This window comes from Lepeophtheirus salmonis, chromosome Z (assembly GCF_016086655.4).
Source record: "Lepeophtheirus salmonis chromosome Z, UVic_Lsal_1.4, whole genome shotgun sequence".
In the NCBI taxonomy this organism is placed as follows: Eukaryota; Metazoa; Arthropoda; class Copepoda; order Siphonostomatoida; family Caligidae; genus Lepeophtheirus; species Lepeophtheirus salmonis.
In genome coordinates this window covers 13,058,916-13,084,522 of record NC_092584.1, presented here as the reverse complement: position 1 = coordinate 13,084,522, position 25,607 = coordinate 13,058,916, and the positions used below count along the sequence as shown (strand labels likewise).

At 31.8% G+C, this 25,607-nt stretch overlaps 1 protein-coding gene across 1 annotated transcript in view; it reads left to right on the top strand.

The window, feature by feature from the left end:
- Positions 1-14,012: 14,012 nt before the first annotated feature.
- Positions 14,013-25,607, top strand: part of LOC121130576 (uncharacterized) — a 63,373-nt gene continuing 51,778 nt past the window's right edge. The window contains exon 1 of the mRNA XM_040726320.2: positions 14,013-14,234. The gene's annotated coding sequence lies outside the window, so the exon portion shown is untranslated. The remainder of the gene's footprint in view (positions 14,235-25,607) is intronic.

The window sequence follows — 25,607 nt, the reverse complement described above, 5'->3', positions numbered from 1 at the left end:
AAATAAAAAATAACCAAAATTTGATAATATCAAAATCATCATAGGCCATTATTTTCAATTCCATGCTTCCCCTTCTCGGCCCTAACGAACCATTAAATTTTAAGCCAAGACTGAGGAGTCGAGATGAGTTTCCTTAGGAGGTCGATTTATATTCAGCTTGTCAATTCCTGAGGATGACTATCTTTTCCTATAACTAAAAAATGAAAAATAATTACTATGATTTTTTTACATTGATTAATAAATTTATCCCAATCGTAACAATGTCTTATGATCTTAAATTAATCAATTTCTTAACTTATCCCAAATTATATTTATCCTTTAACTTAATAATTTTCTTTCGTACCTACACAAATTAAAACTAAATTTATATTACTTTCGATATTCATTTAGCATATTTTTTTTACATTAGTGTAAAAATAGTTTTTATTTCGTATGTAATGATAAAAATATAATACTGGAAGTACAATCATCCATTAAGTACAAGGAAGTTTGGCAATGTTTCTGTTGTTGTTCTGATGATGACAAATATTTTATCTTCAGGAAGCAACGCAAAATTCTTTATCACAACGTTTAAAGACAATTTTAGGAATATAGGTAAAGAAAGAGTGATCAGATTTGCAGCTTGTTGATAGTATTTCCCTGGATATTGATAATATACAAGGTAAATACTCCATTACTTTTATTTATCAAAAACTATCATAATATCCTCAACTAATAGAAAAGTGATTCCAGAATATTACAACATTTAGTGTAAACAAATCTTTTGACTTAAAAAGGGACTGCTGATGATTACTAAAATACTTCCACATAAGTTTCTTTTATTTATGAGCGAAGCTCATTTCTAGGTGACGTTATTATGATAACTTTTTATAACTAACGGTAGCGTAGTATTTACTTTAATTATTGTACTTGATTTAAGGTGATATCATAGTTATATATTTTGAGAGGTGTGCAAATATAGCAAATTTTAGCATAATGATTGTGTTATAAAATATCCGACAACATAAATACTATTCCTTGCTGGTGTTGAAGATCCTCTAGAGGAAGTTATTTGCAGTATATTTCCACATAAAGTTCTCAATTTGCATATCATATTGATCTACTTTTAGAGATAATATTTTAAAATTATTCTTTTTTCGGCTTTGAATGGATCGACTTGAACGAGTTGATTTTTGTCAAATAAGGAAACTATTTACGTTTAAGTAGTATTCTTTGGATTTTTGTTAAATAATTTTTTTTTCACTGAAGTACAATTAAGTACTTTTTGTTGGTTTGGGTATCACAATTGATAATATATATATATATATTTTAAATAACTAGAATCATTTTATTATTTTAGATGCAGATATCTTCAACTTCAATTGATGCATGTACTATGCAAATTATTTCTCGTTTACTACAAGTCATTTCTTATATCGTAAATCATACAACCATTTTAGAAGCGTAACTTTTGTTTCCGTAGAATTTTTCTCTGGAGTATTAACAATGATTGTTGTATATATCCGCCAATATCAAATACTATTCCTTGCTGTTGTTGAAGATCCTGGGGAAAAAGCTCTACAGTCCGGAGATTTTCCTTAATAGTCTGAAATTACCAACAATTTCCATTTCATATTGATATATTTTTAAAGAAAGATGTTAGATTTTATAATTTTTCGCCTTTGTGTAGATGGACTTGAACGAGGTGTCAAATAATGAAACAATGTATGTTTAAGTAGTAGCCTTTGCATATTTGTTAAATACTAAGTTTTTCATTCTTGTTCAATTTATTACATTCACTTAATTCCTATTGTGAGTATAAGATGGATAACATAAGACAAGAAGAATTCACTTTTGGTTTATTCTTTTTTGCACTAGCTAGGCAGATATCTTAAATATATAAATTAGAAATCATGCAAACTATTCCTTGGTAACTAAAGGCCATTTCCGTTTTAGAAGTTTGATTTTGTGAACTGACATTGTACAATATCAAAGCAACGAGAAGGAGCACAACATAACATATTTTACTTTTAGGATGTTAGAAGAGATGATAACTTGGAAGATTGAACATCGTCCATTACTACTGAGTTGAAGAAATTAAGTAGCGGTTCACAAATGTCAAATGTTTCTTTTTCTGTCCGTGGAGCCCAGAAAAGCTGTGATGTTGATAGCTTCAGTGACAAGAGTTAATTTTAGTATCTGAATTTATGCAGTGTGATACAAAACTCTTATTTAGCTCGATGTTGTTAAAGAAGATCCTAAAGGATATGTCTTCTTCCACCTCCAGGTAGCTGCAATGTCCAGCCCTTTCATACCTTAATGTATAATTTTGACACATGTAACTTTTGGAACTTTAAGCAACAAGAACCATGAAGGCGATGATTACAAAGAGAGTTTTCAATTAAAGATATTATGCTGACAAAACAGTCTCTTCCATAAACATTGCATACTCCAGAGCTTCTTGTCTTTCCTTTTCCAAATGCACTCTTTTGGTCTTCATTGATGCCTGTGTTGGAGATGGTGATGAGAAGTAGATTGGTAGATTCGGCCACTTTGATGGGATGGCATCATCTTTCAACCGCATGTCAATATATATCATTTATAAGTAATATTAATGACTAAAATTACAAAGGAAGAAATTGGAATATTAAAGTACATAATTTAGAATTTGAAGGGAATGCTTCTGAACTATGCTATGATTTCGTTGTCCAGACATTTGAAAATCATTAGGTAGTACTTCTAAAAAATATTTGGAATGAAATAAAGCAAAAACGACGAGCAGTCTCAGAGATTCACACGCAATATTCATAGTATTTGATAACATTTCTTACTTTCATAGGAGAGATTTTCCTTTATTATGGGATTAATCTTCAGATTCAGTGATAAAATCAGTAACTTTAAAATACATACTGCATAGTCTTGAATTCGCTGTAAGTGTCTAGTTAATCGTATCTCTTGGCAAGACCCTAGGCCATTAGGTTAGGATTTTGGAATATTTTATGAGGGATTTATTAAATCCGGATCCTTAGTAATGCCTTCATAGCCCTGTACACCATTATTACTTAAGTAATAATAAAACAAATTCATTCACTTTTGTGAACCACATCTTTCTTTATTATAATTTATAAAACAAAGGAAGAATCTGTCAGACTCATCATGAGGGAAAAAAGTGAGCACTTTATGGGCACAAGAGGACTTGTTGCATATACGTAGTGAGTGAATGATTCCAAAAGAAGAAGATTCTCGGAGCAAATCTTACTAACCAGGGGCATTTCAGCAGGGATTCCTTCCAGCACATGCAATCTTCTCCATTGATGAACACCGATACCGAATTTGGAATTATATTCTCAGGATAGATTGCATTTAACATTTTTTTAAATTTCTCCCATCTTCTCAATAGGCGCCCATAAGTGTAGTCGAGGGGATTGACACTAGGGCTGTAGGGTGGGCAAAAGTTTCAAAAAAGAGTTCAAAAGAAGATTAATTGAGACATGTTCTTTTCACCCACTTTTTTGATAGTTATCTGGGGAGTCTGGTATGAAACCTGGGATCTCTGACAAAGGCCCTGATGGACTTAAGGGGATGGGCTTGGGCTTTTTTTAAAACTTCTTCAGGTCCGGGTTGACCTTTTTGACAGAGCCCTTCTTCCTCTCCAATGGTTCTGATTTGATGACGGCGTAGACAGTGCTCCTGGAGGGGCCCAACTGCCTGGAGTGTGCGAATGGAAATTCGGGAATCCCTTTTCCAATATCTTATTTTTTTAATCTATGGAAATATTAATCGATTAAGGTTGTATTGTTAGAACATTATGAGCATGTTAGAACAACATTTTCCTCTGAGTAATTCCCTTCTAGAGGGGTAAAATTTGCATGAACTGACTATCTATTCAGTGATTTTTAGCAGTTTTTTTCTCTAACTGGTCAGAGTAAAGGTTTTGTGATACAATAAAGGTCATAAAAAAGTTTGCTGAGAGAAAGTTACAGAAAAATAAAGGACAAAAGGTGAAAAAAGGATACATTTTATATTAAAAAAAAACAAAGCAAGATGGATACACAGGGTGGTTAAGACAAATTGGGAAAATATTTAAAGGCTTATATTAAACGAACTAGATGGGATAACCCCATCATTTTATTATTATTTGATAACATTTAATTATTTATAATGAGATCCCCTCTCTTGATAACCACAGCCGCACAACGCTGGAAGCTTTGACAGACCCAAGTGACATACTCAGATCCAGGATTGTCATTATACTGGTTCTAGTTTTCCTTGGATGGATGGAATATCCGAAAGAAAAAATAACATCTTCCAACAGGACAGTGCACTAGTTTGCAAGGCCGAAAAGAATAGGATGTCTTGGCTACGAAGTGTCCTCACTTTTGGAGCCTGAATTTGGGCTACAGCCGAGACCTGAACCCATACAATTTCTATCTCTGGGGGAGAGTTGTTCATGGGGACTGTGCCAAGTATCATTCGTCTGTGGAGTCCCTGAAAAAGTACAATGCTGAATCTAAATGACGCCGCCCAAGCGTGCCAAATCTTCCGGTCCCGTGGGGCCAAGGTTATCAAGAAAGGCAGATCTCATTCTAAATAAATGTATGTCATTGAATTTAACTTTTAAAAATAATAATGGTTCTGTCTAACAATTTCCTCCGGTATAAGCCTTTAAATATTTTACAAATATATCTGGACCACTCTGTAGATGTGACAAGGGCGAACAATATCAATTTTCAATCCTTTTACAAATCCTTTCATCCTTGAAAACGTTTTATTCTTTTGTTTAAGTACATAATATTTGGAGTGAAAGCACAAACAAAACTATGATTTATGGTTCTAATATGTGTCTTTGTAATACCCATATTCCATATCCTGTTACTTCTGTCAAGGAGGTATTAGAGTATCCATCACATTCAATTAGGAACTATTCCACCAACACCCCCTTTCATTCTCCTCTTCAAAGGATTTCCTTTTTCTAAAGTAAACAAACCTTTGAGAGAAGAAGAAAAGTTCTCTAATGACGAATCATTAATCATGTTGTGTGTCATATATGATCATCATTTTTACCAGTGCTTTTTCCCCATGCCTTTATGTTCATCTAGTATTGGATCAGTCCACTTTGCCGTATGCACTTTTGTGGAACGGACACATTGCCAAAAAAATATTATATATATTTGATAATGATTTGTTAGGTTTACCATTCATGTTACACCTATTTTAAAAGATATAATGTTTATTTATCAAAATTGATTTATTTCATTGTAAAAATGTTTCAACCATGGGCTCAAATCTCTATTTAAACCTTTTGCAACAAGAATCAGGATAATTGACCAATAAATAAATAAATTAGTAATAGAAAAAATGAAGACAAGGGGTCAATCCATCAATGGTTGAGATTCAATGGACTGTGCAAATGAATCAATCGTTAGAGATGGAATGCCTTGGAGATTTTTTTTGAAACTGATTAAGTCTTGGTCGATACTTCTTTATCCTGGGGTCTTATCTGACCATAATTATCAAGGTGTGTTTGTCATTGGTGGAGTCCAGCGTTTTGCAAAGAAAACACCCTCTGATTTGATCTAGGGGGTGGTAATGCAAAAAAAAAGACCGGTAGAGAAAAAATTAAACTTACAAAACTTAAAACAAACCAATTGATCTACAAAATTTAAAAAAATGTTACTATTAGATAGTAGTATTGAATATTTTTCTATTTAAATATGTTAGATTGTAATAGTAAAAATGTACTTGATAATTTGCTCCTTTACATTTTGTTCTGTTCTCAGTATATTCTTACCACAAAGTATAAATACTTATAATTTTGTTAAAAACGTGGAACAACGGAAAGTTAAGATCCAAAAACTACAACACATATTCCACATTCTAAAACTTCAAGCACTGGACTTCAAGGACGTCAAGTAATTATAGAAACTGTATTAAGATTTTTTTTTTTTGCATCAATTAGCTTTTATTACTTAAATTATTTGGGTAAATATCTCGATCTAAATTTCAGCTGTTAAACAAATGGTTGTAGTAGAGAATAGCTGGAAAATAAAAGACAGTTACGGTATTATCCAATTAATAAACCTAGTAAGGGGTTATTATTTTTCTTTCTTCCTTTAGATATTGTTTGCTCAATGCCAAAATGCAATCAAAAATAGCTTGTCCCACTATATTCATTTGAGAGTTATCCATCTTCTTACTGAAGCAACATTTACAACTCACATAACTTACTCATTTGAAAATGCCCGAAGCGAAGGACTTTATAATTTTTTTCAACTATTTACAACCCTTAACCATAAAAGTTATAGTCGTATCTTATATTTTTTTTCAGAATAAAGGATGTTAATCCATCAACAAGCGAAAAATAAGTGTAGACAGTATAGCGATGTATATTTGAAATATGGATTTGTATCAGCACTACTGAATCAATATCAACCTATGTGTCTGCTGAGAAAGTGCTTTCAAAAGAAGCCATGAAACCCTCAACACTTTAGGAACATTTGAGAACAATCCACTCTTATAAAACAGACAAAAGTGTAGCATATTTCCTGTCGCTTCAAGGAAAGTTCAAGGCACGAAAAACTATTCAAAATATGTTTTCGCGCACATTATCCACTGACGGGTTGCGTGCTTTACAAATACAACATATCTTTGATGATTGCTAGATCTGTGAAGCCTCCCATAATTGGAGAGAAGCTTATTCTGCCTGCTGTACGAGATGTTGTGCACACTATTGTACTTAAATTACCGAACTAAATTATGAAATCTATATCTCTCAGTAATAATTCAGTTCAAAGAAGAATAGATTAAATAGCTGAAAACATAGAAGATAAATTGTGTAACATTCTTCCCGCAACCGAATTTAGTTTGCAATTAGATGAGTTTCACTTTACCAGGAAAGGAATCCGTGCTTTTTGCTGATGTTCGTTTTGTAAAAGAGGAAAATTTGTTTGATGAGCTGTTATTTTCTAGACAACTTATAACAAACACTAAAGGAGAGTTGGTATTTGATAATTTTTTCAGAGAGAAAAATATCCCTCTCATAAATATTCTTATCTGTGCAACAGATGGTTCACCATCCATGATAGGTCATCATCGTGGCTTCATCAGTTTCTTGAATAAAGCCATACCTGTATAATTCACTGACAGAATCCGGTAGCAAATATTATCACAGTCCAATCTGTTATCACCGCTTTCCTGTCTAAGTGTAAGTTATTCAAACAAAATTTAGCTTGTCATATAATTTACTAATTTCCAAGCCTTTATGAATTGGATATCGAAAAGAACATATCAGATGATGACCTTCAAGTGTATTGTGCTCACCTGAAAAACGAGTGGCAAAGAGACATGACTTAAATATATCAGGATTATTCTAGCTAAAAGTACCATACTGGATTATCAATCTATTCCTCCAAAAAAAAGTTCATCCATGCAAGTCCTAAGGTGGGAGTTAACTACTTATACTTAGGAATTTACATCTCTCATGATCTGAGATTGAAGAGTCATATGTAGTACATTATAAGGAAGACCAATCAAAACTTGGGAAGTTAAAAGAAGAAGCTTCAAAACTCGTGAAAACAAAACAAACGTTTAAAAAAAAAGATAAACCTAAAATAAACTGTGGACTTTGTCTAAAATGCTATAAATTTGGTAACAAATAGTCCTGCTAATAAAGAGTATATTAGCATGTTCTTTGTTTTTTTTTCATTATCTAGTTTATAAATAACTCTTCATTCTATAAAAGGTATTCATACAAAATAAATGTATGTACATGTTATACTTGCTAATTTGTCCCCTAATAAAGAGTGATTTAATATGAATACTCTAAAAGAACAAAACCCTATGATACGTGTATAATCCTCAAAAAAAAAAAAATCTAATAAAAGAGAGAAAAGTTACAGTTCAAACCCAGAGGAACACCAGTATCCCAGCAGTTTTAAATCACCATAACTTTTGTATTTTTCAACAAAGCATAGCTAAATTTCCCTCATACTAGACAAATATTAAATAAACAATAAAAAATTTAAAAAAATGGATACATGAAAGACAAATAAAAGGTAGAATGTGATTTTATCGAATTCTAAAAAATGACATAGTTTAGAGACTTATATAATACGTACATAAAGATCTATGATAAAAAGTTTTTTATTAATATTAAAACGTCATCTTGCCCCTTTTTGAGTGAAATCATGTTATACAAGTACTTCCTACTTGAGAAAACTTATGCACACACCAAACTTAACACCATTCAGTGCATATTTGGAACAACGCAGCATTAAAAAATGTAGCCAAGAAAGCCTTAAGGCAATCACCAATAAGTTTTTTAGTTCGAGCGAAAGATTGTTTAAATACAGAATATTATCAGGGACTCTCGCGGTTGCTTCTAAGTATTTTAATGACTAAAGGGGAATTTGCTTCTTCTGTCAATGCTCAAAAGAGACAACCGATCATATTTTGTGGGAATGTAAATCTTTATCTAAAATTTATGCAGACGTTATCAAAATGGTTAGTACATTATTCAATTTACAACTGTGTAAAGAAGATTTCCTCTTTACCTCAAATAATGAGAGAGTTGATGCAATTATTATTAAAAGGCAATAATATATAGTCTATAAATTACGTACAGTAAAAGAAGACAACCTCGATGGAATTTTACATATTGCTAATCTTTATGCGAATATTTTTTTGAAGATTTAAACTCTTTTATTTTTTTTTAGTTCATCGTGCAATTGATGTTATTTCTAAATAATTTATTTTAAATACTCTTGATTGTGCCATATTTTATAGTGGGCTTTTTAAACTTCGTTTGTCTACATGTTTTAACGAATTATTTTTCGAGTATATTGTGTTATATTATAATTAGATTGTAAATGTTTAAATGCATGGCAATAAAGGCCAATAAAAAACAATGTTGAGGAACACAGTGAAAAACATCAGGGACATCAGTCCCAGATGTGGCTGTCCAAGAACTTTGAGGACTACAACAGCAACAACATCTGACCTCTCAACAGCCCGGATAGAAATCCCTGTGACTTCTACCTCTGGAACGCAGTTGCACAGGATACCAACCGAACCTTCTGACACACGGTGGCCAGTTAAAAGCAGTGAATCATCGTTGCCAGGGACCAGGTTGAGTGCATCTGAAACAGTTTCAGGTCCAGGCTGGAGACTTTGAATAGAATTCAAAGCCACAGGCCACACCCTTCAAATCGTTTTTGTATTTTTGTATTTATTAAATTATTTAAGATTTTAATCCTTGTTTTGTAAATTTTTTGAAAAGTGTCGGAAATATCCCGTCGATCTTGTATGCACAGGTTCCGCAATTGCTCTGTTTGATTTATGTATGTATATAAAATATCACCCAAATAAATAATGATATAAAAAAATCCTCACTAACAATTAATTGAATTAGTTTAATGGGAAAAATCCAACGGCTACAAAATACATTTTAAATTCATATATCTTTGATATATGAATTTAAATGAAATTAATGATATGTCCTAGCTGTCATTATTGGGATATTTTCTCGTCTTGAATATAATAATTATTTAAAAAATCTTTTTTTTTTTTGTACAAGTCCTTATTTTATAAAAAATAATGTAGCATATATCATATAAATAATTGGATGAGTTTAACACTAGAATGACCATGCTATCATTTTTGATAACATTTTTTTCTTTTTTCTAGAATATTATATAACGTTCAATCTAGACATGGGCTGATGTCAAAATAATTTCCTTTTAGATACGAATCCTTTATATTTAAAATAATATTTTTTATCCAATACTTTGATTTGATCTGATATTTTACAAATGATTAGATGTACGTTATCCTTGATATATTTTTGTTTATATTGTCACCATTGGATTATTAAGTATGGCAACAAATTTGTCTTCTAAGAATACAATATTTAAAAAAAATCAACTTAAATATTTAGTAGCAGCTTTTCAGTGACAAAACTTTTATTTAGCTCTGTAATCTGTCTATTATTTTGTTGATTTAATAATATAAGAACATGTTACGCCAAAAGATACTGATCAATTTTGATTAAACTTTGTATGAAGATTATATATTACCACAGTAAGAGGACATTAAATTTTGAAAGGTTAGGGTAAAAGCTCGCTGTAACACAAAAAAGAAAAAAAAAAAAAAAGCATAACATTACTTTGTAACAAATTAAGATAACTCAATTTGATTTTATGCTGAGGTTTAGTGGTCTACTGAGTGCCCGTTCTAGTTCCTATTGGTTTATTGAAAAAGGTTGCTTGTGAGAGGCACATTTATTTGAATAAAAATATTTTAGTTATAATGGACTAATAATGTACTATAATGGAATTAATAAATCTGATCGTAGATTTTTACCTTATATAAACCAGTGACCAGAGAGGCAAAGTTTTTTTAAAAGTGCTTAATTATAACCGTTGAATTCATTCATTCAACTAAATGTGATTGCTCTGTGTATTAAGCCGTGACCGGTAATTTCATTCCTTGTAAAATTAATCACCGGTTATTTCATTCCCACTTTGTAGAGGGATTTTTAGTGATGTCATACGGTTTATGGGCAGTGGTCAGTTGGCACCGAAGATGAGTGATAGATGGGAGATGGATATGAATAATATAGGGTGTTTATGGATTAGAAAAAACGTCAAGATAAATCTTTAATAGTGAGTAGAAATAGGATGCCGATCCGTGGATAATATTTATACCTTTGGAAATGGAGGTAACTCCCGGCATTACTCTTCTTCTTCTCCTAATTCTGAAGGTATAAACACCATAAATTATTCATATCCGTCCCCCATCTATCACTAGTCATCGATGACTCATCCATCATCTACAGTGCCGACTGCCCAGCCCTCCCTATAACCCCTATACAAAAAATACTAAGTATTTTAGAAACATGAACTGTATGACGTCACTAAATATCCTTCTTCAAAGTTGACCTTTAACCAGGGAAGTATCACTGTCTCATTGACTTCCAGATATACTTCTGCGTTGACCTTGAGGTATTTTGGAAACCAGAAAACTCCAAGAAGTCCTCTGTCCTTTTCCAATTTTGACCACAACTTCCAAGGCTTCCTCTCATGGCCTTTGTTGTCGATAAAATCTTGGGTAAGGATATCGTTGCAGCAGGGGAAAATGATGGATATATCCTCATATCCATGTCAAAAAGCGCTGATAAACGATTTCTTCTAGTCTCTTTCTTAGTTGTCCTTGGCCTGATCAATAAACTGACTCCCCACAAAGAATGTTTGTTTTTATTGCTCTACCAGCTTTTTGTTTAAAAAAAAAAATTGGATAATTATTTATTAGGTTAATTATACTTTTCTGGATTTTCATTCACGTTTAAGGGGTGCGGCAGGATTAAACGTAGGCTACTATATATATTTCTGTCCTAATAATGAAAATACGAATATTTATCATCCAAAATGGTTTTATTGTTTTTTAAAGTATTCTTCAGCATGATTTATACACTTTTGCATGCGCTCCAAAAAATTGTCGAAGTTCTTTTTCCACTCCGATTCAGACACTTCCAAAACATGGCTTTTAAACACTTCAAGAGCATCTTTTGGCGACGAAAATCGTTGACTACGCATTTTTTTCTTGATCTGCAGGAATAAAAAAAAGTCATTAGGGGCCAAATCAGAGCTGTACGGCAGATGACCCATCAGTTCGACATTTTGGCCGGTCAAAAAGGCGCTGGTTTGAGCTAATGACTGAGAGCTCGCATTATGGTGGTGATCAATTATTTGTCTTCTCTTGTTTCTTTTTCCAATTTCTCCGAAGACTTCAGGCAAAAATATTGTGATTTACCACTCAGAAGTGACCGTCCTACGATGCTCAAGTGGAACAGTCGCCACATGACCAGTTTTGCCAAAGAAACAGGCGACCATTTGCTTCTTCCACGAACAACTTTCTTTGGATTTGGCTCGTCTTCAAAGACCCACACGGTCGATTGTTGTTTTGCTTCGAGCTCATACTTATAGATCCATGATTCGTCAATTGTGACGATCTTATAAACATCTTTTAAAGGACTGCCAGCGTATTTTTTCAATATTTCTTTGTACCAATCGACACGAGCCTTCTTTTGAGCGATTGCCAAATGGTGCTGGATCCAACGAAAGCAAACCTTTTTTGTGCCAGGTGTACATGCAATATCGAATGTAAGCTGGTGAAAAAAGTTCCCAAGGAGCCCTCTATCTCACAGTATGTCACAAGACGATCTTGCATTATCACTTCACGTACGGCATCAATGTTCTCTGGCACAAGGGCTGTTTTTAGACGACCTTCACGAAATTCGTCTTTGAGCAAGAGTTGGCCACGATTGAATTCATTAAACCAGTTTTTCATAGTGCTATAAGATGGTGCTTCATCGCCATACAAGGATTTAAGTTCATCAATGCTCTCTTGTCGTGATAACCCACGTCGAAAGTTTTGAAAAATGATCGCACGAAAATGTTCACGATTTAATTTAATTTTTTGGCAAATTAATTTTTCAAGTCACTGTAAACAACACAAATGACGGTAATACGTCAAAACATTCTGAGTACGATTAAGCTACAAAAAGGTTAAGCTTACGAAAGGAAATGTCAAATTGCACCAGGCAACAGTTTGTGTATCCTCGGCAAGCAGAATATATAGCTGCCTACATAAATATAATTATTATATATATATATATTTTTTTTTTTTTGGGGGAAAGGGCCTATTTTTTTGGATATTTTTGTAAAATATTTCAACAATTCATAGCTATTCACAAAAATTGAATCCTTTGGCAAAAAAATTTCAAAATTTCACAACTATTCATACAAATTAAATTTTTTGAGAAAAAATTTCAAAAATAATATTCCAAATATTAAATGTTTTGAAAAAAAAATTAATCCTAGTCTTAAAAAAAATGTATTTTGTAGGAAAAAATGTCAAATATGAAATCTCATATAAAGTCTTTTGGAAAAAAAAATTCAACTTATTAATGATATTGTCTATAGTATCAATTAGTAGGACTTCTTTTAATAATACTAAGGACTTTGAATTTGCTTTGTCGAATGCTAAAACCTTTATTGCGAACAAGTTTTGCACCTATTTAAAACTGGAAGCCCAGAATTACTAACAATTTTTTTATCTGCTGTAGCACGATACTCCGTCTTCTCTTTGAGGATTCCAAATGTGCTGGGCTATGTATGGTAATATGGATCGGATTGGATACGATACTTTTCAAATATATCAACACTTTAAAAACAACTATTAGATCTTAAAAAACTTTTTGAAAGTAATTGTTTTAAATGGGAATTTTGGACTCTTGAGTCGGTATTTAGTTTAGTTTTTTTTTTAAATAAATATTTATGTTTATTTTAATCGTCATATTATATTTTTGTTTGTTCTACTTCATCTGATCATGTTTTATTAATTTCCCAAAAATTTTATTGCTGTGTATTAGCACGTACTGAAAGGTACTTTGGGAAGGGGATGATTTTTAAATTAAATGTTTATTTATGTTACATAACTCAATTCTCTACCTACATATTTTATATTATAATATAAGTGTTCATGGGCCTTAATCATAATGATACAAAAATATTAATTTTTGTGAAAAAAAAAAAAATGTAAAATTTTTTTATATTGCAAATTTAGATATTGTGGGATATAGCCCCTCCAGCCCACGTCCTACGGAGGCCCCTGTTTTTTTTAGGAAACGCATTTATATTTTTCAATTTCTTAATAATTTTCTAAGCAAATTTACTAATTAGTATTTTTTAAAACAGTTGGAATCATTATTGATATATGCAGTCTCTGAAGGTAGGTACTAGTGTTAAAATGAATTTGAATTGACGTCATTCCCTCTCAAATCCCTTGTATGAATATGTAAATACACACTTTAATCATAGGGGAAATGTACACTCGTACAACAAAACAGTTTCATTATACGAGGAGAAACGCCGTCGACGTCTACTTAAGTTTTTCTTAGGCGCTTTCCTATTTTGTAATTTTTTTTTGTTCGTTTTATCTCCCATCATTTTAAGTATAAATATACACTCACTCAGTTTTTCATTTGAGTTTTGAGAGAAAGTCAAAGGAGTTAATTCTAGGGGCTTTCATCAAAAGAAGAAAGAAATAATTTGTTGATTCCATCATATCATGTATATTATTAGAGCAGTGTGAAAAATAAATCATCTTATAAAGCAATTAATGATTTTTTTCATTCGCAAAATATACATAGTTTCGCGCATATTAGTTTCTTCAGCAACACATGTCACTTTGCAAAGGTATGCTTAGTCTTAATAACTTTATTGGTATATATGTTGTATACACGTTGCAGCTTTTAATTAGTTAACTGTTCATTTTCTAAACAAAAAATGAGATGAATAGTTTGAATGAAGGATGTACGTACATACAGTAGGACATGTGACAAAAATAATGCTCAGGGGCGTCCGTAAGATGTGGTCTGGATCTTCTCCCAAATTAAGGAATTTTTGATATTTACTCGAAAATTTAATATTTGAAATTTAATTTTTCTAATTTTTTTCCAAAAATTTTTGTTTTACAAATTTTTTATTCAAAAAATTAATTTTCTGTAAATGGCTTTGAATTTTTTAAAATTTTCTCCAAAAGAATTAAAATTTGATAATTTAAAAAAAAAAAAATATTTCATATTTTGTGAACAACTGTTGATTCTGATTTTTTTCAAAAAATTTTACAGTATATTTACATTTGCTAGAAAAAGTTTGGAAAAAATAGAATTTAACTTATTTTTCTTACTACCACCTATGACTTCATTGTCAGGTAACACGGTAATTAGGCTATTAAAATGAAGAAAAATCAAGTTTCAATATGGGTATCAACATTCAATAGTAAAAAAATCAAAGTATTTTGATTCAAATTTTAGCTTTATCAAAAACCCTTTACCATTATAACTGCTTTACAAACTTTTACCATTCTTGCTGTTAGTTTTTTAAGATAGGCAGGTTTGGTGTCATCCCAAGCATTCTTCAAAATGTTCTTACTTGGGGGACACTTTTCCTGAACTTTTCAGTCTAGGTGTTCTCACAATAGCTCTATTGGATTCAACTCAGGCGATTGAGCTTGTGGCAATTATAATAGATAATATGTGGGAGGCTTCTTTCTTTTGCAAGAAGTTTTTGGAGAGCTTGAATATAAGTTTGGGTATTGCCTTGTTTAAAAACAAACTTCCTTCCAATTAATCTCTGTCCAGAAGGAATGACTTACATCTTCAGGAGATAGAATGAAAACTATTCTGAAGGAATTAAATACCAATCTTTCATGCTTGCCAGAAAGAAACATTAAATATGAAATTCAGCCTCTCCAAAACAGCTGTGTTTTATTTTTAAAATCTAGAAAGACTTCAGTCCTATCAGTCTGTTCCTAATCAATTTTATTAGTCCTAGGACTAATTACAACAGCTGAAATGATTAATTATAACCTCTTTCAATGAGACAAGTTACCTTAAGTTTGAAATAAGAGGCGCGCGACTAGAACTTATTATTATATATTCTAGCTATCATTAATTATTTTCTTCAATCCTAGTAACTATGAATGAAATAAATTGAAAGATAGTCAGGACCGTTGGAGTAAAAGAGTGACTTATCAGTCCTTAAACCCTTGAATGGTAAAAAAGATAGCCCGATTAAAAAGAAGAAGATAGAAATGGGGGTAGGGGAGTGTGGAAGAGACTTATTTGTAAATTAAGAGCTATTCAATACTAGTAACTTTTCAAAAAGTTGGTTAATGCAAAAATGTGCTTTTTCTAGCTATTTAAAATAACTACATAGTGTGAGATTTGTCTAATGATTTATGTTATAAAAAATATTTTATAGAAAGAAATTTAAATAGTAAACTAATTAATTCAAAGTTATTTTCTTTTTTTTTAATCTAAATAAATCATGTGACTTTTTTATCAATTTGTTATACTATTTGAAGAAAACATGTGAATACTTTGGACTTAAAAAAATAATGTGAACATTATTATTACATTATGGGGTTCATGTGTATTTTGTGATATTAAAAGACTTCCTTGATGATCAGGAAAGCAGTAGCAGATAAATTTAACTTAGTTCGGGGCTTAGTAGCTCCCCTACATAACCCCGTGGACTAGGGTTTACTAAAGCATATTAGAAGGGTTCTATCCTGATATGTTTTTTCATCATTCAATAGTTTTATAGTCCAAATATTATATAAATTGTAACAAAATTGCACACGATAATATTGTCTTGCAATGAAATTACTCACAATTATATTGCGTTACGATGATATTACCCACAACGTTTTTGTTTCACAATGATAATGTACACAATTATATTAGTACACAAAATTATTATCCCAACGTTTTTGTCACAAACTTTTTACCACAATCATTTTACAGTGAACCATACTCGGTATCGATACTGAGATCCTTTTTATTCATGTTCCAAATTAGATCAACTAATATTCGTCCTGAAGATACATAAATTTTGAAAGATGATTGCTTCAATTTATATTGAGGAATAGTAAAAATCTAAATTCAGCAGAAAAAAAATATTTTCCTAATTGAAACAGATTTTTAATATTAATTTAGAATGCTCATATTAACAACTATTCAACTAATACACTAAGTATATTGACTTAGTAAATGCAAACCTACACTTTAAATGCTGACTCTTTAATACTTTTTTTTTGCAAACTCTGCTAATATTAATATGATGTCCAATCCTTCAAGAATGTACATGTAATGACGCTAATTTTAAATTAATATTTTATTTAATATAGGCTATTAAGTTTACACTGGAGATTTGTTTCAAACTTTATAAAAAACTAGTCTTTGAAGATAATGAGAACAAAATTATGTTTACTTTTAGTGAATTATAACTGAAATATAATTTTTTTAATGCAATATGGTGCCCCTCACACTCAGTAAAGGCCTCCACCCTCTTCCTGGATACTGCACAACCCACAAGTCATCTCATGGTAGACTATAAAAATTTGGCAGACTCGTGAGGCTTGTTGCAGGCAGCTCCTTCGACCATTGACTAGATGGAATAATCCGAAGGATTAATATCTGGGGATCTGGAAGCCACATTTTCTAGGACACATTCAACAGTAGTTTGCCTCTAGACAACCTCTTCTCTTCTGTGGCCATTGTAATCAAATTTTTTTCCTGCTTTTTCATGATTTTGCTTCCAAGTAATCCATAATGATCCTTCAGAGTGTGACCTTGTTCATATTTATCTTCTTGACCATACAAGATACTCTTTCTTAATGTATTTCTAGTAAGGCTGTTTTTGTCACGCATAATTATAACCTTTGCTCATAATGTTCGTTCCTAACCTTCCCCAAACTTCCTGGCGACTGTTTATTGGATTTTAAATGTCTTTTTCATGCCATAAATGACTGTCCAACTGATCCTGAGGTATTTGATTGGGATTTTCTGGTGCAGGAGGATTTCAGCACAAGAATTCATTTGGCTACCATTTTCTCACCTTTCAAGATACAGAAAATATTTTTAATCTAAATAAAATTGTTAATGATTATTAGAACATAAGGGAATCTCATTTCTGTAAACATTCCTATCAAAACTCAAGCTGAGATTATTTCTTTCACTGTCACCTTTCAATTGATTCACAAATTAAGTTCCTTCCGGATATGATTGAAATGAATGTTTATAATTTTTTTAGAGGGTACTTATTTTTGTATGCTAGGCAGATAATTTTATGGAGTAATGCCAATTAGATGGGTTAAGACCCATCATTGTAGCAAATATATATATTTATTTACTAAGCTATCAACGTGTATTCATAACTATATGAAATGTTACTCTCTAGGGCACAAAACCACAAGTTTGTTCTCGTGTTTCTCGAGTTAAAAATGATAAAAAACCATCATCGTAATCCCAGGGTAAACATTTTTTGACTAATATTGTCTCATTCCTTATTCATTCGGTCCAGTCCATGCTCAGGGTGGTCCTTAAGAGTGTCAGTCCTTGGAATTTTTCGTCAAGGTTTGGTAAATTTGATTAATTTGCTCAAGTTTAAGTCGTTTCTTTACTTCGCCTAGAATCCTTTTTTTCAATTTAATGTATACACATAGCTACAAATGTAATATTAGCAGCTACTATCCCATACATCACACTCAATCACATCAAAATTAAAGTGTACCAACATATTTAGTACTAAAAGTTCGTGAAAAGTAATTAATATAAGTTTTAATTGATACTGAAGTTATAATATTTCAACTCTAATAATCACAAATTATATCATGCTAATACCCAAAATCTAATGTTGTTATGATTAATAAGCATAATTTAGAGTATATATCAAGTGTATGTCAAGAAATAAAATTCTCTTAACATTTAAGTTAACGTTGAACCCAAGTTTGCTAACTATGTCAAAAAAGTATGTTCACTAACAGGGGTTTAAAACAAAAAAACATGGATTTAGTTGGATGTCTGTTTTCCCAGAAAATTCAGGGATGAGATATTTAATAATAATTAATGTTTGGTTAAAGTAATTTATTTTAAGTAGACATCAAAATGTATCAATATTTTCAACATTTTTAATAATTAACTATTAATTTGTGGCTTTGTTATACTTCCGTTGGGTATCTTTTTTTTGTGTGTTAGTGGATTTGCACTCTAGCATAAGTTTTTTAAAACTTTACGATCCGGCTAATTTTCAATGTTTATTTCATTTTTCATTGAACCCATAAGGATTTTTAAATGAACTTATAATTTCAGCTAATATGAATGTAAATAAAGAGAAAAATATTTTAACCGGAAAATAGTCTTTTTTGACCAAAAAATAGACTGGTTTCATATGATCACTCTAGAAAGATCTGTATACATTTTACACATTTTTCTATTTTCTTAATCTTTTGAACTGTGATATTATACACGCTGAAATTTATACAAATGCTTAGAATCTACTTTTCAGGATGACCCTTAAATATTCTATCAGATTATTTGCATTTATATATTTATCTTGACTATGACTTGTGGGCCATAGTTATTATTTACCCATTTTAAGACACAAAGTATTGAAGTCCTTGGCAGGATCCTAGGTGAATTAGGAAACAAGTTTATTAACTATTAATTGAAACCCAAAGGACATGCTTTAGTCTATATATTTGACATCAGAAATGATGGTGGAAGCTGCTGCACCCTCCCCCCTCGATGTACTCATGGAGGCCCAGGGCTTGTTGACGGAGATCTCCAGGGCACGGGTGTTGTTGTGACGTCTCCTTTAGGCCTTGGGTACCACGTCTAGATGGAATAGTCTAATGTGGTTGATGTCTGTACTCTGCAGCGGACAAAAGTCCTTTTTTCAGAAATGCATTTTGGCTAGGAGTAACTTTTAGGTTTTCTTTGCGGTGTGGGCAGGTGATCCATCTTGTTGGAGTACCAAGAGAGAATTGAAAAAGATGGATTTGATCCATTTGAGAACTTTGTTGTCCAGAATTATGACGTACTCATCTGGCTTCACCCTGTATTGTAAAGAGAACCAATTCATGACCTTCCCGTAAGATACAACTAGACCTAACATTATCAATGAAGCCGGGTGTTTGGTGGTGGAGACATATCGGTGCTCCTCTCCTACATCATCTAATGTCACAAGTGATCATACTGTCTGTTGAAAACAGAGTCAACACTAACAGAGTTCTCATAAGAAAGGATCACAATGAGTCAATATGCTCCCTTAAGGTGGCTCAAAATATTTTTTGAACACTCCACAGGGACTTTTCTCTGTAGTTCTGTCAAAAGATACCCGCAAATACGCCGCAATGGCTTTCCTCCTGCTTTTTTAGAGGCCTGGACACTGTTGATGGGTAATGGTTCATCTTCCTGGTCACATCACCAATTGAGGAATTTGGCTTTTTCTTGAATCCCTACATCAGGGGGTTGAAGGACACGGAGGGCTTCCTGCCTGCTCCTGGAGAGTTTCTGATGTTCTCTCCAGCCTTCAACCACATGTTGACATTGTAAATTGTCTTCCTCGAGGCCTCGGTCTACTCCCAGATGGCCTTTTCGGACATTTTCGCGCGGAAGAGCGCTGCAATCTCAAACTCAATACGAGAGTTGAGTACACATGGTGAATAGAGGTGAGTTGGCCCCGCCTTGAGCAAATTCTAATGTTGGTTTAGTGAATTTAATTAACTCCTTTGATTCAAAGTTTTTCCTTTTGATTTCTATGATAATTCTTTTTGTAAGGACCGAGGCATACAGTAGGAGCAAGCTATGTTCTTATAAAATACACACAATCTCATCAAAAACCGATTGGTACTAATTTGATTCCCAAAAGCTGCATAAAGTAATGGATGTTTCATATACATTTTTATCGATGATAAATATTTTATATATATAATTTTTGAATAACAAATATTATCTTGTTAAAACCCAAGATTCATGTTGTTAATATTATTTTAAAAAAAGGATTCATTTTTTGTCAATGCATTTTATTCATATAAGTATTTTTAACACTTTAATTGATAGGATTGCAAAATGGATGGAAAAGTTAAAAAATGAATGACAATTTAAATGACAAATTGATTATAATCAAACACTTTATGTCATGAATTAAATACATATTATTTTTGTGGTTTATTTTAAACCAGCTCATTAACAGAGTTATATAAAGGATATGCACTAACGGAGTAATACATTTCTCAATTTAAAATCTTTAACCATTGGCTCAGAAATTTGAAAGTACCACAATAAAAAAATAAAGTTAATTTGGACAAAAGTTTTGTGTAATTCAATCTGAAGTCTAAAATAAATCATCTTGTATTATTTTAACTTTTTATTTTATTCAAACTTTCAAAGTGTAGTTGAATCATTTAATCTGACATTGCTTTATGTATATATGGGATCATAATAGCCGTTAATGGGTAAATATGAATGAATATTGTAAAATATTTACACTTGTTTCTACAAAGACTAAAGATTCAAGTGTATTTCAATTTACATCCGGACGGAATTAGGATTATTAATCTGAGAGGTGACCATTCATGGTGTCATTATTCATAGTAATGTGACAATTAAAAATTAATTCCGATCCCGATGCAATTCTAGTATAATTTCCGAATGCCGATTCTTTTATATGTTAAATAATAGTTAAAAATGACCATTTTGCTATCAGAGGCGTACTCCAGATTCTATATTTTTTCGGGGGGTGCTTGGTTTTTCGATTTTTTTGTTGAGAAAAACCCCAAAAATATTCAAAAATTTAATTTCAAATATGAAATTGAAATTTTGTGGAAAAAAAAAAAAGAAATCCAAAATCCTTAGCTCTTCTCAAAAAACTTAATTTAAATATATTTGAAAACAGTTGCATATATGAAATTTTCTAGTAAAATGCAAAAATTATTTTTTTTTTTTTTTTTGGGGGGGGGGATGTGTAAAAGTAATAAATACAAAAATAATTAAGAATTGGAATCGCAATGTAAACATTATTTTTCTGATGCCGATCCTGATTCCAGAAAACAACAATCGATTCTCCGATTCCAAATAATCGTCCCATCACTAATTATTAGAATTGACTTGTCTGTAATTAAAAAAAACTACCTTTAAAAAGGGAAGAAGGAAAAGTGGTTGTTACGGGTCTTCTATTTTTTTATTTTTTTATTGGTTGTAGTGGTGTTCCTTTCTCCCACTGACGTAAGCATTCTTATCTATCTTTGGTGTAAATGGTTTGCAAAATGCATAATAAAATTAATATATATATAAATTTAAATATAATTTAAATATTTTTCTTGTATACTAATGCTATTTTAAAAGTAAAAGGTTCTCCTCTTTATACCCTTAATTCATTTTCTCCCCTCAAAACTTTATGAGAGGCAGCTGATATTAACAAGGGTCTTATTGGGGTGTAGCAATTGTCTTGCTCTTGTCATCTCCTCGCTATCTTTTTCCCTTTATAAACTACTCAACTACTTAGTTGGGAGTCCTTTTCTCCTGATATCCAAAGCCTAACCAGTTTCAAGTCTCAAAATATATTTTTCAAATGGATGTATCTTCTCTGATCTCTATCAGTTGGTGCTCTGTAAGCTGTGCAAGTCCTCTGGGCTCTCTGCTGTACTTGCAATCCAAGTAACACAGAGCCAATCGTACTGTGCATAATACTCTTATGGGATTTAATTAATTATTAAATAAATCACTAAAGATGCCAGATTTTGGGATCAGAAAAGTTACTTCTACTTAAATATACATTGTACGTACAGTGAAAATATATTAGGGGTGTCCAGGGTCCCCCAAATGAAGGAATTTTTGAAAAAAAAACCCCGTATTGAAAGATTTTTTTGGAATAAACAAGGGAAACAATTGAATATTTAAGAAAAAATTCAAACATCTCAAGCCCCCCAAAAAAAAAAAGAATCATGCGGACGTCCCCAACATATCCGACATATTTATATACAATTTCGTATTTTTCAATTTATTTCAATGGTTTACTAAGAAATCTTACAATCATCCAATTTAAAGCAGGTATACCCAGTTCTGTTCGATAACTTTTTACCAACGCAATTCATAATGACCTTCCCGAAAAAGGCCTTGTTCCTTTTGTAAAAAAACACTCTCGGGCAACCAATTTCTACTGTCTCTATTTAGGTTCAAACTTATATCCCAAAGCACGTTGGCCATAGACAGAAACAGGCAGTAGGTACTTGATGCCACTTGTGCTGTTGTTATCCTATGATTTTCTTGTTGCCAACCTTGTTCTAATAATGAATCCAAGAATCGAAAGGAAAAACATAGGAACGACTTTAAAGCAAAAAAATGTTAATTTTATTACCTAAACCTCAATTAAAAGTTGCTAAATACGAGAATAAATTCTAAAAAAGGCAATATTAAGATAAATAAATAAACGCATATACAGAGTTGATCTTATCTAGAGGGACACATTTTATTATTTTCATTCCGAAATTATATTGGTGTCAAATCACAGAGAAGGACTACAAGACATCTTCTCTCTGTACAAAGCAAGCTGATCTTCAACGTGAAAGAGCAAAGAAGATTCTAAATTTTCTCAAGGCCAAAAAAATACTCTGGCAAATTTAAGCTCTTTTCTCATTAAATTATATTCACCGTTGATGTCACTGTGAATAAGCAAAACAGCCGCTATATCACAACTGAACATAATGTCTCCGCTTCAGTGAGACGTGTCTTCAGAACAAAAAATACAGCTTGAACCATGGGGTTGGGCTTTGCAGAGTCTCCCCTAACATTTTTTTTGGTAAGGAAGGAGCGGCTCTATCCAGATGCTTACATCAAACTTCTGTATAAGAAAGATCTACCTTGAGCTTTGTTTTCTCTCAAGATGGAGCTCCGTCTCATTGTATCGCAAAGACCTTCTTGAGAGACAACTTTCCGGACTTTTGAGACTGCAACATATGCCCACCCTCCTCTGCAGACGCAAACCCCTTGTACTACTCTATCTAGGCGTGTCCGGAGGAGAGGATGTGTATTACTCCTTACAGGAGTTTCCAGTTCCTAGAGGGTTCTATCAAGAAGGAGTGGACTAAGCTGGAGATTGACTACGTAGTCAATGTCTGTAAGGGATTTCGGCCTCGTATTGAGGCAATTATTAAAGCTGAGGGCTCACACATTGAATGAAAAGTTGTGCTGAGGACTATTTTTAAATTATTTTGCTGAATAAATGATCTCAACAAAATCTCTCGTATACATTTTACTCTTTAAAACCACTAAATAACATCAACCTTACAACAAATTTTTACTTCAACATTTAAGGTTATACATACTTCATATTGGCAAGGAGTATAATTATGTAATTGGAGTAATAAAAAGGGTGTGACGCGGCAGCCATTACTTTAAGGGTATATGAAGAAATATACGATTTAATTATTTTATAGAACACAAGTTATGTTGAATTAATATCCCTTTTTTTATTGTGGTCTCAATCGATAATACTGTATTTTCTAATGCGTGTAAAGGCAAATTACTTTTTAATAATGCATATGGAATATATATATTGAAATGACTCGTCATGATAAGATAGAGCACCAATTAGTATTGACTTCCAATTGGTTATTTTATCAATTGATGTCATTGGATGACCTCATAAAAAATAAATATATAGATACTTAGAGAAAAGAAAATATCAATCATAATTTTTTCAAACGCTCAAGGAATATTGGACAAAATGAAGATAAATAAGTTGATTTTCCGGATTGTATATCCCCATGGGGTACTCAACATACTCCCTAGGTGATATTTAACGCTTCTTCTCTTATAAAAGATGTCCACTGGATCTTTGTTTAGTGTGCGTGCTAGATCAGACTTTAGATATTTTTTTTATTATACTCACTTTTTTCCATTAAGTACACTTTTGTTTGTTAGATTCATAAATTTGAGGGGATACGTAATCAACGAGCAAACTTTTTAATATTTTAATGAATGAATGATATTATAAAATTTTAGTTTAGTATAGAACCGTTTAAAGCAGTTTTTATATTAGAGACCAAAATTTATTCAAATTACCCTTATTATTTAGAAGTGAAATCTTGTGACTAATTATTTTTACCCATATTGCTATTTGAAATTTCAGACACTATTTCAGACTGAACCGAAAAAAGTTGTTCTTGTACCAATAGTATAAACGTCTATAAGCAAAAAAAATAATAATATCATAGTCAGGCTATAGTTTACCCGATCTGTTAGTGGTCACTTGTTTTTGTTTCGTCACATTTGTTTTACTACAATTTTCGGTTACATTTTGTGGAGCAAATCAAATATTTGCTTTAGTTCAAAATTTCCAAAAAAAAAATATTTGTTTCTTCTTCATCTCTTAATCCAAAATTGGCCCATTACATAGGGTTGAACAATTTAATTCATGTTTTGACGCTAAAGTTGGAAATCTTTTATTTTGGTTTCTTCAACATGTGATGTGTCATTCTTTGATCTTTCTTGTATCTGTTGCACCAAACTTCAAAGAAGAAGTTACTCACCACCTTGTTTATTTTACTATGACGCTCTCTAATGAAATATCTGAATGACTTTTGTACCAATCCAAGATATAAGTTTATTCCACATTTTGCAATGCTTAATATTTCTTTGCATTTCTTAACTTTTTGTAAACGGATTTAGAATAGTATCAATTGAGGATTGAGAATCCGATCGAATTACTACCTATTGAGTAATATTATCATTGTGGGAGTTGTATTATTTTTTTTTGAAAGACAACCCATTCTCGATCGTTTAGTAAACAAACTACTATAAGTAAGAAATGCACAAATCCCACTAAAATTGTCCTCCGTCAAGGATTCTAATTCCAAATTTTGTGATAAAAATTGAATGAAAAGAAAGAACGTCACTATAAAGTATTTAAAATCTAATCAACAAATGCACCAGAACCATAAAATTGAATAGGTAATAAATTATAATTGATAACATCTTTTATTCTATCGTTCTTGCCTAAAAATAAAAAAAAACATTTACAAAAAAGTTTTTCCCTGCATATTTTATTTATGTACAAGTACATTGAAGCTCTCAACGTTCATACTGGGTGCGACAACAAGGCTTCCTTCTTACAAAAGGTAATAAAACAAGGGTTTTTTAAGAGTGATGATTTTTTTTTTGTTTCATAATAATATTTCCCAATTAAACATTTGTTTTAGACAGTTTTTGAACAAGAATGGGC